At 39.4% G+C, this 13,277-nt stretch overlaps 1 protein-coding gene across 1 annotated transcript in view; it reads left to right on the top strand.

Moving 5' to 3' along the window:
• LOC140188529 (calmodulin-binding transcription activator 1-like) overlaps positions 1-13,277 on the top strand; it is a 1,232,669-nt gene that overhangs the window by 974,637 nt on the left and 244,755 nt on the right. The gene's annotated exons all lie outside the window — the stretch shown is intronic.

The following is a 13,277-nucleotide window of genomic DNA, read 5'->3' as shown; positions in this document are numbered from 1 at the left end:
TATAAAGGGATTAGGGTTTTTGTTTTATCATTCAAGAGCTCTCATCATCAATTTCTTAGAATGCTAGGTCACAAATTAATTCAATTTCAATGCTCATAGTTACTGCAGGAAAGCTTACCCAATCTTTTTCTGTTTTTTTCAGAAATCCTAGTATCTGATGTTTGCAGCATTTCTCTGTGGCACAGACACAGAGACACATTGCACATTTAGACAGAGGTGTAACATAAAGATTTTTACTCCTCATGTATGTGAAGGATGTAAATAATAAAGACGATTCAATTCAATAATAGAGACATATAACATGAAATCAGGCCCTTTGGCCCACAGAATCTGTGCCAACCACCAAGAACCTATCTTTAAACTACTACATTAACCTATTCTCTCCACATTCCCATCAGCTCCTCTCAGATTTTACCTCTCGTCTGCTTTCTACAGCAGTTTACAGTGGTCAGTTAACCTAAATAGCTGTCATATTTTTGGGATGTGGGAGGAAGCCAGAGTATCTGGGGGAAAACTTGAACGTTCACCGGAAGAATGTGCAAACACCACACAGAAAGAATTGAGGATTGAGCCTGGACCATCAAATGCAATTTCTTATAATTCCCTTTGAAACTTTACCCCAAGTTATCATTCTGAATGGTTGCTTTTAAGATGTCTAAAGTTTGTCCTGTTGTTGTCCTTGGAAGCATCAACACTGCTTGATCCTGATAATCACACACTTACATTGAACAATACAGCCCGTGTTCTCCATTTTTTTCATTCTTAAATGATTGTGAGAATGACTTCATATCAAAAGTATTTAATTGTCTATGAAGCTCTTTGGGTCATCCTGATGTTGTGAGACACAAGATAAAAATGAAAGTCTTTTTTTTCCCTTTTATGCATTTGTCCTTTTCACCCTATTGTGAGAGCATTTAAATCCAAAACCTTTGGGATTGTCTGTCTAGCTTCAAGCATATTGCTCCTGATTTCCCTTAGAGTGCAAAACTGCATTTTTACTTTCTGATTGTAGGAGTAGATGTCTGTATATGTATAAATGGTTGTCTGTGTACATGTGTCTCTGTTGTCTGTGCATGTGTTCCTTTCTGCCTTTATACCTGCTTACACATTTTTATAAGTGCATACCTATGCAGATATCTACATGTGAAATTTTACAGTGTTTGTTTTGTTCAAAGTCTTGTCGTCATTAACGTAACAGTTGTTAAATTCAGATGTGTTGCAGTGATTTCTTCTTCCTCCTTATGGCAGATACCTTTCTGATAAATTTATGATGAGGATCTGTTATATTTTATTAAACAGCCCTGAAGCTAACAGGAGAAGCATGATCCTTGAGCACTGAGTAATGATGGTTGTAAAACAGAATCTGCATGTGGTAAATCTTGCGATCTTCTTTAGCATAATCACGCTCTCCAGGATACTTCTGCAAGCAACAATTGAAACAAAATTCAGTAGGGGCATTAAACCCTACAATATATACTTACCAAGGAAAACAAACCCATTTTTGCAGAGCTATTTCCAGAACATGTTTTCCTGGCTGGTGGTTCCCCTCCAGTAACTCACCTTGAGTTACCACTTATAATATGAGGGTCTTACATATTGAGTTTTGTCAAGCTATTTGAACACTATCGGAGTACTCTAAAGGAAAGGTTAATAGAGTTTTTAGTTATCTCATTAAATGGAAGAATAGATTTCAGGAACTAAATAGGAGCATAAGAAACAGGAGCAGGAGTCTCCTTGATTCTGCCATGGCATACAGCATGCTACTTCAACCTTTGGCTCAACACCACTGTCCCTCTTTCTCTCTCTCTGTCTTATCTCTATTCAGACCCATTATAGTTGAAATAACTTTGTACCTACCAGATGGAGGACCTCAACCCAAAATGTTGACTGTCCATTTCCTTGCACAGATGCTACTTGACCCACTGAGTTTCACCAGCAGTTTGATTTTTTTTGTGCTCCGTATTCTGGTGTGTGCAGTCTCTGTATCTCCTCCTTGAATAGATTCAATCAGTCTGTCTCTACCATTCTCTGGAATATAGAACTTCAAAGATTCACAGCCCTCTGAGGGTAGAAGTTTCTCTTCATCTTTGACTAAAATGGGCAACTTCTTATTCTGGGACTACCTCCCCAATTTCTAGATACCGTCACTAGCAATAACATCCTCTCAGAACCCATCCTGTCAATCCCACTCTTTATTTTTCAATAAGATCCCTTCTCACTGTTTTGTTCTCCATTTAATCTCGGCCTAACCTGCTCAGAATTTCTTCATATTTCACCCTCTTTAGGAATCAGCCCAGCGAACCTTCCCTGCACTGCTTCCAATGTAAATGCAATCCTGCCTCAATTATAGACACAAAAACTATATGCATTTCTTCAGGTATGGTGTCACTAGAGCCCTGTAACTTTGCAGCAAAGCTAATATAAATTCATACTCCATGCCCCTTGCAATAAAGGTCAACATTCCATTAACGTTCCTAATTACTGGCTGTACCTGATTGCTAGCTTTTTTTTTAGTGTGCCAGGACACACAAATCCTGTTGCATGATACCACCTTGTAGTCTCACTCTGTTTAAATAATAATTAGCTTTTTCATTCATATCGTTAGTCCTGACGAAGGGTCTCGGCCTGAAACGTCAACTGTACCACTTCCTAGAGATGCTGCCTGGCCTGCTGCGTTCACCAGCAACTTTGATGTGTGTTGCTTGAATTTCCAGCATCTGCAGAGTTCCTGTTGTTTGCGTCTCTCATAACCTCCTGTCTTCCCACCTCTTTGGCTGCACAGTACTGTCGACCCCTTTCTCTATGGTAATGAGTTCAAAGGCTAGCAACTCACTGTTGAGCTTGCTTTCCATCACGTTCAATAGACGATGATTCAAAAGACAGTTAGATCTAGGTTGTCTGTTAGTGTATGAAGTAGCTGTTGGTCCACAAAGCTCCAGAACCAGAATTAGATTTAATATCATCGACATGTGTCGTGAAATTTGTTAACTTTGCAGCAGCATTACAATACAATACATGATATAGAAAAAGGTGTGAATTACTATACATATGTATAATAGTTAAATTAGTAGTGCAAAAAGAAATAGAAATAAAAAGTAGTGAGGTAGTGTTCATGGGTTCAAAGTCCATTTAGAAATCGGATGGCAGAGGGGAAGAAGCTGTTCCTGAATTGATGAGCGTGTGCCTTCAGGCTTCTGTACCTCCAGTCCTCACAAGCAGCCAGATCACACCAAAATATAAGGCTAAGCAATCCATCTGTAAGCATATTGGTCCCAAGCCTGTTGAGTTGCAGTCTGTCCGGCCAGTGTAGGTGCCCCAGAAATTCAGGGATCTGAAGCCCTCACTCTTTTCCAGCGATATGCCCTTTCTAATTCTGTACTCATTAACACTAATAGTGATCTGGAGAGTCTTTTAACCTGTTCCCTAGCTCATTAAACTCCACTTAGTTTATTAAACTCATCATTGTTTCCACCCTGTCTTTGGTACCATTATGGGTCCTGCCCTCTGCCTATATACTCTCCTATAAAGATGCTTCACATATTTGGTGCTATCTTTTACCCTGATACCACAATGCAATATACTAGCCTGGATTTTGTCACAGAAATTTCTGTCTGTCGTTCTTCAATCCCATATGTATATGCAAATAATTCACATTGAGTCCAGGGTTTACCTTCAGTACAAACTTTATCTTTTTCATAAGCTGTTGTCGGCAGGGGAGTCAGTTATCTCGGGATATATGGTCCCCAATTCAAAGTATTAACTGTTCTTCTGCTATTTCTTATCTACCCTCCACACTCTCACACACACACACACACACACACACACACACTCTCACACACACACACACACACACACACCCACACTCACTCACTCACTCTATCCCACATGAGCTGTTCATAAATAGAGAGTGAGGTAAGCCTTTTACAGTGTCAAGCTTCGGTACTGATGTTTAACATGAACTGTGTGCAGTTCAACTTTTACCTTGTATGTACAATGGCCCTTTCCATCCTGGAGCTTCTTGGATTATTGTTAGACTGGCAACCAAGAATTAGTCTATTACAGCTCACTTTAGCCTGCAGTTTGTTGCTCAGACTGGTTTGAACCTGCTATAGATTTTCTCTGCCTGGTCCCAACCCTGTACATCTCTGCTAGGTGATTATCCTCTGTCCTCTGCTTCTGCACTGTAAAGCAAAGATTTCAGTATTCTCAATTACATTTATTGCTCTCACACTCTTTTTCTCCTCCTGTACAGCCTTAGTCATTTGTGTTCCCATGTCTATATAAAAGACCATAAGATATAGGAGCAGAAATAGGCTGTTTGGCCCATCGGGTCTGCTGCAATGTGCTATCATGGCTGATTTATTATCCCTCTGAACCCCATTCTCCTGCCTTCTATCTGAAACCAGTGACACCCTGACTATTCAAAAACCTATCAAACTCCGCTTTAAATATTCTCAGTGACTTTGCCTCCACAACCGCCTGTAATAATCAGTTCCACAGATTCACTAACCTCTAGCTAAATAAATTCCTCCACATCTCTGTTCTAAATGGGCGTCCCCCTCTTCTGAGGATGTGCTGTCTAGTCCCAAACCCACCAACTATAGGAAACATACTTCCCACATCCACTCTATCCAGAGATTTCAATATTTGAAAGGTTTCAATGAGACCCCTCCCCCATTCTCTCAACTCCAGCAGGTTCAGGCCTAGAACTGTCAAACACTCCTCATATATTAAACATTTCATTCCTAGAATCATTCTCACAAACCTGCTGTAGACACTTCCCAATACCAGCACATCTTTTCTTATATAAGGGGCCCAGAATAGCTTACAATAGTCAATGCAGTCTGACCAATGCCTTATAAGGGCTCAGCATTACATCCTTGCTCTTCTATTCTAGTCCTTTCGAAATGAATGCTAACACTGCATTTGCCTTCCTTACCACCAATTCATCCTGTAAGTAACATTTAGGGAATCCTGCACAAGGACTCCCAAGTCCCTTTGCATCTCTGATTTTTGAATTTTTTCCCTGTTTAGAAAATAGTCTATGCTTTTATTCCTTCTACCAAAGTGCATGACCATATACTACCCTACACTATATTCCATCTGCCACTCCTTTGCCCGTTCTCCTAATCCTTCTGCAGTCCCCCTATTCCTCAATATTACTTGCCCTTCTGCCTATCTTTGTATTGTCTGTAAACATGGCCACAAAGTCATCAATTCTGTCATCAAAATCATTGACATATAACATAAAAAGAAGTGGTCTCAACACCAACTCCTGCAGAACACCACTGGTCACCAGCAGCCAACCAGAAAAGGCTCCTTTATTCCAACACTTTGCCTCCTGCCAGTCAGCCAATGCTCTATCCATACTACATTCTTTCCTGTAATACCATGGGCTCTTAACTTGTTAAGCAGCCTCATCTTTGCCACCTTAGCAAAGACCTTATGAAAATCCAGGTATACAACATCCATCGATTCTCATTTTTCTATCCTGCTTGTTATTTCTTCAAAGAATTCTAACAGATCTGTCAGGCAAAATTCCCCTTAAGGAAATCATGCTGACTTTGACCTATTTTATCATGTGCCTCCAAGTACCCCAAAATCTCATCTTTAATGCTGGCATTTATAGCGAGAGGATTTGAGTACAGAAGCAGGGAGGTACTACTGCAGTTGTACAAGGCCTTGGTGAGACCACACCTGGAGTATTGTGTGCAGTTTTGGTCTCCTAATCTGAGGAAAGACATCCTTGCCATAGAGGGAGTACAGAGAAGGTTCACCAGATTGATTCCTGGGATGGCAGGACTTTCATATGAAGGAAGACTGGATGAACTGGGCTTGTACTCGTTGGAATTTAGAAGATTGAGGGGGGATCTGATTGAAACGTATAAGATCCTAAAGGGATTGGACAGGCTAGATGCAGGAAGATTGTTCCCGATGTTGGGGAAGTCCAGAACGAGGGGTCACAGTTTGAGGATAGAGGGGAAGCCTTTTAGGACCGAGATTAGGAAAAACTTCTTCACACAGAGAGTGGTGAATCTGTGGAATTCTCTGCCACAGGAAACAGTTGAGGCCAGTTCATTGGCTATATTTAAGAGGGTGTTAGATATGGCCCTTGTGGCTACGGGGGTCAGGGGGTATGGAGGGAAGGCTGGGGCAGTGTTCTGAGTTGGATGATCAGCCATGATCATAATAAATGGCGGTGCAGGCTCGAAGGGCCGAATGGCCTACTCCTGCACCTATTTTCTATGTTTCTATGTTTAATAATGGATTCCAACATCATCCTAACCACTGAAGCCAGGCTAGCAGGCCGATAAGTTCCCTTCTTCTGCCTCTTTCCCTTCTTGAAGAGTAGAGTGATATCTGCAATTTTCCAGACCTCTGGAACCATTCCAGATTCTAGTGATTCTTGAAAAATCACTACTAGTGCCTCCGCAACCTCTTCAGCTACATCTTTCAAAACCCTGGGGTGTAGTCCATCTATACAGGTGACTTATCTACCTTCAGGCCTTTCAGCTCCCCAAGCACCTTCTCCTTAGTAAAAGTAACAGCACTCAGTTCTGCCCCCTGACACTATCAAATATCTGGCATCTTACTGGTATCTTCCACAGTGAGGACTGGTGCAAAATACTTATTAAGTTCATCTGGCATTTCTTTGTGTTCCCCATTACTACCTCTCTAACATCATTTTCCAGTGGCCCAATATCCACTCTCACCTCTCTTTTACTCTTTTTATCTTTGGAAAAACTTTTAGTATCCTCATTTACATTATTGGCTACCTTGCTTTCATATTTCAACTTTTCTCTTCTTAGTGCTTTTTAGTTGCCTCTGTTGGTTTTTAAAAGCTTCTCAATCCTCTAACTTTTCTCTAATTTTTGCTATGTGATCTGGCCTCTCTTTTGCTTTTATACTGTCACATAGGAACATAAGAGATGGATATTGATGCCAACAGTAAATAAAATCAAAGATGATCTTTTCCCTCAGTGCCACTTTCTTGAACTAACCATAAATACCAAGAAGTGTATTGATTTCTTTCCAGATTTTATTCTGACGCTAAGCCTTCAGAGCTCCCTTGGTTAGAGAATTCAAACATTGTGTACCCTGAGTATTTTTTTAATATTTCTGTCCTGAATGACTGATCCCGTACTTTGATACTGTGACCCAAGGCTCCAGCATTCCAGCTTGGGGAAATGTCAATGTTACATCAGCCTCTTGAGACTAGTCCTGCTGAAGGATCTCAGCTCAAAATATTAACTGTACTCTTTTCCACAGATGCTGCCTGGCCTGCTGAGTTCCTCCAGCATTTTGTGTGTGATTCCAGGAATCATTTTGGTGTCTTTGCCACTCATCATATAATACATATATACTGTACATCCTTCCATAGACTAGATCTGTACAATATTCAAGACGTAGTCTTACCAGATTTCTATACAATTGGAGCTAGATAGCTCTTGTACTCAAGTCCTTTAACACCGAGGGCTACAATTCGATTTGCCTACTTAATTAGTATATGAGCTTGTAGTTGTTCTTCTACAAGGGATATCCGAGTCCTTCTGAACATCACCTTTCAATCGCTCACAATTTTAAAATGCTGTTCCCTACTAATTCTTCTGCTAGAATACACCACCTCACAGTTTTTCCGTTATCTAATATTTGCCATGTTTTTCTTCATTCCATCTGCTTGTTCATATTCCCCTTGAAGCTTTTTATCATAAAGCACACTTGGTTGTACTGCACTTGATCCCCTCGTCCATATCATTTTAATTATTGTGAAAAGCTGAGTCTCTGCATTGAGCCCTGGCATACCTTAGAGGTCAGAATCTCCAAACGTGAAAATGACCTGTTTATTCCAACTTTCTGATTGTTATTCATTAGCCAATCCTCTCAATTCAGACCAGAATATTCTTTCATACTGAGTTCTAATTTTGTTTAATAATCTCTTGCATAAACCCTTTTCTGAAGGTTTTCAGAATGCACCACATTAATTGGTTTGATCTTTTCTATTCTCCTTTTATATCCGAAAATGAAAAGATAAACATTACTCCCCATATGGATTCTTTACAACCCTAATATTATTTTCTAAGTCCCTCTTATCATATATCCAAAAGTTCAAAGCACGTTTGTTAACAAAGTATGTGTACTTTATACAACCTTGAGATTCGTCTCTTAACAGACAGCCACATAACAAAGAAACCCAAAGGAAACCCATATTAAAAAAAAAGAAAAAGAAAACTGTTGAACGCCCAATGTGCAGAGAAAACGTGTTCTGAACTGAAGTCCACAAAGAGTGTCCCATAGTTCAGCGCAGAGCCAAGTCATGGAGCAGCATTCTGAACCAGCCCATCCCTCACCTCAAGCCTCAACAGCCTGACCTGCTACCTAAACCAACATCCAAACATTGGGTTCAATCAACACACTCTGGAGTCAGGACCCCACCACCTCGATTTGGCCTGTACCCGTCCTTTCTGATTTGGCCTTAATATAGCCTAGCATTTGCCCAGTAACTGATGGTCTGTAGTTTCTATTCTCTTTCTCCTTTCTTAATAGCTACTATCAGAATCAGAATCAGGTTTATTATCACCGACGTGTGTCGTGAAATTGTTAACTTAGCAGCAGCAGTTCAATGCAATGCATAATATTTTAAAAATAAATAAATGAACAATTTACAGTGTACGTATATTGAATAATTTAAAAATTGTGCAAAAACCAGAAATAAATATATTAAAAAAATGAGGTAGTGTCCAAGGGTTCAATGTCCATTTAGGAATCTGATGGCAGAGGGGAAGAAGCTGTTCCTGAATCACTGAGTGTGTGCCTTCAGGCTTCTGTAGCTCCTACCGGATGTTAACAGTGAGAAGGTCTTTAATAATGGATGCTGCTTTTCTGAGACACCACTCCTTGAAGATGTAGGCTAGTACGCAAGATGGAGCCGACTAAATTTACTATCCAACCTATCAGCAGAATCTTTAACTTTACTAAGATTTCACAACTTTTGTACTCTACCCCCATTTCAGTAAAGGGTAGGATTAGATTTGCCTTCCTAATTATGTGCTATATTAGCATATAAACATTCTATGTTCTTGTGTATGAGGGCTCCCGGACCTCATCAAATATCAGCGTTCTATTTACTCACTACATTTAAATAACATTATGCATTCCATTCTTCCTTCTGAAATGAGTGACTTCATAAAAACATAGAAGTCTACAGCACATTACAGGCCCTTCGGCCCACAATGTTGTGCCGACCATGTAACCTACTCTAGAAACTGCCTAGAATTTCCCTACCACATACTGTAAAGAAATTGAATCAAATTGAAACAGAGGTTCAATCACATCTTTCAAAAGGAAAGCAAGATTGAAATGAGTACCTGAAATTGTTAAATTCCAAGAGCTTCCATATTACCAAACAGATTAGCTTCTATTCCTTGACCTTACTGTTGTCATATTCCAAACCTCCTGCCAAATTTGAAATCTGGATTGTTCTCCTTAGAGTAGAAGAGATCATGGTGTCTTATAACATTGATGTTCAAAATTACTTGGGGCTATCAAAGGGTAAATAGGGAAAGGAGCAAATATTTGCAGAAATCTGAAGGAAACGAACAATATTGGAAGTGCCCAACAACCTAAGCATCATCAGTGGGGAGAGAAACAGAGTCAACATTACGGGAAAAGGATCTGAACTCTCATTGTAGGAAAAAATGCACATAAAGTAGCAGAAGGGGGAGAGGGTGAGGGATGGAGACTACAGAGACAATCTGAGATTAAAGATGCTCAGGTAACAATTACTTTAAACAACAGAAGTTGGAAAAGGTAAAGAAATTGACATTAATTGAAACAGGTTCAATCACATCTTTCAAAAGGAAAGCAAGATTGGAATGAATACCTGAAATTGTTAAATTCCAAGGGCTTCCATATTACCAAACAGATTAGGTTTTGTTCCTTGACCTTAAGTTATCATCTCTAGAGCAGAGTAGGAGGTTAAAGATAAGAATTTAGAGTGGTAGTGGGGTGAAAATTAAATTGACAGGTGGCTCGGCATTGCTCTTGCAGATTGAGTGAATGTGTTCTGCGAAACAGGCTCCCCATCTGTGTTTTGTTTTTCTGACATTGAGGAGACCACAACATTAACACTGAATGCAATATACAAAATTGGAAGAAATTCAAGTCAGTTGTGCTTCATTTAAATTAACTACTTGAGTCCCTGAATGGTGGGAAAGGAAAGAAGTCAAAGGTTAGGTTTTTTTTCTCATGAGGACATAAAGGAAATATGATGAGAAGATGAATGGCTGAAGGAGATGAAAGAGGGTAAGAACAGAGAGGTGGCCCATTTAGAAAGTGGAAAGTGGAGGGGAAAGGAGTGTGTGTCTAATAGTAGAGTTCCTTTAGAGGCGTTTAAATTATGATGACCTCTTAGTTATGGTGGCTCTTGATGGCTTTAGTGTGTACCTTGCCACAGACATTCTCCTTATTCTCTCCACTCCTCTTCCTCTTTGCAATGTAACAGTCTTGATTTCTCACTTTTCAGTTCTGATTAAGAGACTTTGACATAAATCATTGTCACTGTTTCCCTCCCCACTGATGCAGTTTGACATGCTGAGTGGTTCCATTGCTCTCTGCTTTTGTTTAGAATGTGAGGAGAAGCCCTTTCCAATGGCAAGATGAGTAACCACAGGTCTTAGAATTATACACAATTGACAAAAGATGAGGAAAATTGTTTGTGAACTAGCACATTGAATACCACAGCCTAATGGATGTTGAAATAGATTCAGTGGTGACCTTTGTAGGAGAATTGGATATATATTTGAAAAATAATTAAAAAAAACACAGAACACAGTGGGAAAAAAGAAGAATTGACTGGATAGTTCTTTCAAATAGTACCTGTATAAGAAGATAAATGGATTCTTTCTTTTGTTATAAGATTTCAGTGAATTAAAAGTACCATCTTCCCCTTTGCTTTGTGTGTGTATTTACTCATGTCTGAAGTCCTCAGGAGAGAGTTGAGAACTTTCTTTGCTTCTTATCAGCTCTGTAATATTGTGCCACCTTTTGCTTTCCCACATCGCTTTTCCTCGCTCTCTAGATAGAATTTAGGTCTCCCGTGGTAGTCATTATGATAGAGCTGGTTGACTGAACCTGGCAGCCATTTTACTTGTTCCAATGATGAAAGCTTTAATGCACAGTGCAGTTGCATTGCAATCAAAATGGAAATGGCCTTGAATCCATTTCAGAAGTTGCTCACTGGGCAGCTGAGAAATATATTACTTTGCTCAGTTTCCTTCTGCAATATCCTAGGCTCCAAAGCAATACAATCTTCCCCCAACTTAGATTCTGCACTATTTGTTTTTTAATACCTTTCGCAGTAGGTGCTGAACACAAGTAGTATGTGGTATAATATTTTGGTAAGAAAAATAAGAAAGCTACATATTATTTGGGAAAGAAAGGATCTGAATGGTGCAGCGAAACAATGGGATATCAGAGTACAATTGCACATATCATTAAAACTAGCAACACAAGTTAATAACACAGTAAAAACAAACCAACTACTAGAATTTACTGAAAAAAAAATGTGTGTGTGTATGTATATATATGGAGTGTCTGATTCTGGTTTCCACTTTATCATTGAAAAATAGCCTGAGCTGTGACTAAATAGAGGTATTATTTGATGAAATAAATACAGAATATTTGCACTTATGGGAAAGAACAATATGAACATCAAGATGACCAAATCGAGAATTTAAGAGAAACGTCATTAATTAAGGAACAAGGAGGAACTTTGGAAGCTTGTTTAGTCCTTTGAGCCTATTCTGTCATTCAGCATGATCGTAGCTGATTTATGCCTCAGCTGGTAATGAGAAACTCTTCACTTCAGGGAGTATTTGAGGTGGATAGCATAGAGGTATTTATGGCAAAAAATATGAGGCAGAAGGGAATAGAGAGTTATGCTGATCGAGTTAGATACAAATGAATGCAAGGAAGTTTGCGAGGGTCATAAACACTGACATACACTGGTTGGGCTTAATGGTGAGTTTCTGTACACTCCTGTGTATGTAATTCTGTGAAGAATATGTTGATCATTGGATGTTTATGCCCTGCTGAGACTTGAACTAGGCATATTTCAGATACTTCAATAATGATTTTTATCACATTCTTCAATTAGGATGCATTCTTATCAAGAAAACAAAGGAGGTCTATGCACTTACAGATCTGAAGCACTTTCCAGCCTTTGAAATGCTTTTGAAATACAATCAATATTATAATGTAGGAAACACGACAGTGTTCCGCAGGTATCTCAAGTATCACTAAAGCTCGTCATTTGAATGTTGTTTTCTCCAAGTCAGAAGGCTTTGATTACCTGAGAGGGCAGATGAGAACTCACTTGGACATCCTAAAGTCCATGCTGCTATTCCATTTCTCAAGTGGCGCTATCTTTTGGAGGAAGCATTCAACCAAGATCCTATCTCCCTTCTCAGATTGATGTAAAAGTCCCATAATGTGGTGTGAAAGAGAATGTGGGGTTTCACATTATCCTTACCAACAGTTATCACTCAACCCACATAACCTACAAAGAATGTCTGGTCAGTTTTTTGTAGGAGCTGGTTTCATGCAAATTGACTGAAGTATTTCCTACACGGCAATATTTGAATAAATACTTAATTGGTTGTTATTTGCTTTGGGAGTATCCTAAGGTCATGAAAGATGCTACACTAATGCAGTTCTTTCTTCTAATGGATCATTTAAAAGACAGACACCTTGAAATTTATCATCTGTTGGTAGCGCTAGACATGCTACATAGCACAAATAACGCCAACAGTACCTCCAAATTTCAGTCCATATAGCACAGTTGACATTACCAGCTCAGGATGAATTTCTAACAGAATGACTTGTAATAGAGTTTGAGCTCCCCCGACGTGGAGCTGGTGGTAATGGGTATAGCTAAAAAGCCGAATATTTCTTCCCAATGGCATTTTTTTTCTAACTACAGTGTCTCAGGTGTGCCATGGCACAGCTGTGATCCTCACTGTGCTTTACATTAACAAAAATGTCAAGTGTGTGTGTTACTTTTAAGTCAGCACAAAATAATTACTTACGAGAGGTGAGGAACAGGAATTGGCCCTAGCTGACTGTATAGTGCAAAGCGGAAGTGATCCCATTAACCTTTTAATTCATTTACCTGTAACCTAGAACAGTGTAAAGCTCTGCTTCTCTTGTTTTCAGTTTAGTCAAGCACCCTTGTTTCATATGAGATCACATTAGAATATTTCTGTCATTTTTATAGGCTG

This window comes from Mobula birostris, chromosome 27 (genome assembly GCF_030028105.1).
Source record: "Mobula birostris isolate sMobBir1 chromosome 27, sMobBir1.hap1, whole genome shotgun sequence".
In the NCBI taxonomy this organism is placed as follows: domain Eukaryota; kingdom Metazoa; phylum Chordata; class Chondrichthyes; order Myliobatiformes; family Myliobatidae; genus Mobula; species Mobula birostris.
This window is presented reverse-complemented; position numbering and strand designations above follow the sequence as displayed.